General features: G+C 50.6%; 1 non-coding gene across 1 annotated transcript; it reads right to left on the minus strand.

Moving 5' to 3' along the window:
• Positions 1–263: 263 nt before the first annotated feature.
• Positions 264–335, minus strand: TRNAD-AUC (transfer RNA aspartic acid (anticodon AUC)). The gene has a single exon. It is a non-coding gene; the product is annotated as a tRNA-Asp (tRNA).
• Positions 336–1,009: the final 674 nt, after the last annotated feature.

The raw sequence follows: 1,009 nt of genomic DNA on the forward strand, positions 1-1,009 counted from the left end.
TAAGGATAGCCGAAAAAAATACCTGAAAAGGATCCGAGTGCTCCACCTACTGGCTGAAAATGAGAATACAAAATAATATCCTTGCGCAAGAAATAAATTATTCAGAAGTGTTTAAGAACATACAATCATACAACACATTTGCTTCATTAGTTTTGGTTTAAATTTTATTCCTTCGCTAATATATCCTCAACATTTTATTTGTATAGCACTTCTCTCCCTGGGGACTAAAAGCACTTCGCAGGCGAGGCAGCCATCTTGAAAATTGCGTTGGCCAGGAATCGAACCCGGGTCAGCTGCTGGATAGGCAGCTATTCTCACCACTGCACCACCAACGCAAGGTATGTGTTTGGGAGGAAAACCACGCAAGCACAGGGGAGGTACAAGCGGCCATAGGCTGTCCAGTGATCCCGAGGGTGTGGCCAGATTACAGGGGCGGCATGTCATCCCGCCCACACATCGCGTCCAGGGAAAAGAAGACACCGGACCTGCGGACCTCTCTACCCCTCCTCCAGCAGCGCCTCCTGGACTGGATCGTCTTGGGACTGGGACACGGAGCCAGGTAAGACACAGCAGCCCGCTGCCCGTCCCTGTACTAAGTGTCCCTTCCGTTGGAAGAGGAGGGGCGGCGGCACCACGCCGCCCCCCCCCCCTAAAAAGTCCGGCCCTAGTCAAACGCCTTGTTTGCCTCGCGGCAAATACGCCCCTGGTTGTAAGACTCATTTTTGCGCCCCTGTACCTTGTGTACATATGTACCCCCCTACCTACGCCTCTGTGTCACATAGTGACATTTCAAGAAGTTTTATTGGCCGGCGGGAAGTGACTGCGCTGCGCTGGACAAAGAGCACGGCCAGCCGTACTTTATTTCAGCGCACACCGCCCGCACTTGCCTTGTCTTGATTGGACCTAAAGTTGGCTATAAATGAATTGAAGTTCGTCTGGTTCAGAATCCAGCTGAATTTCAATCCATCTATGGCTGTCCTTGCTCATGAAAAGTTAATCTATCTCATGA

This window comes from Staurois parvus, unplaced genomic scaffold (genome assembly GCF_062004578.1).
Source record: "Staurois parvus isolate SC_StPar_1 unplaced genomic scaffold, SC_StPar_1.0 ptg000370l, whole genome shotgun sequence".
Classification (NCBI taxonomy): Eukaryota; Metazoa; Chordata; class Amphibia; order Anura; family Ranidae; genus Staurois; species Staurois parvus.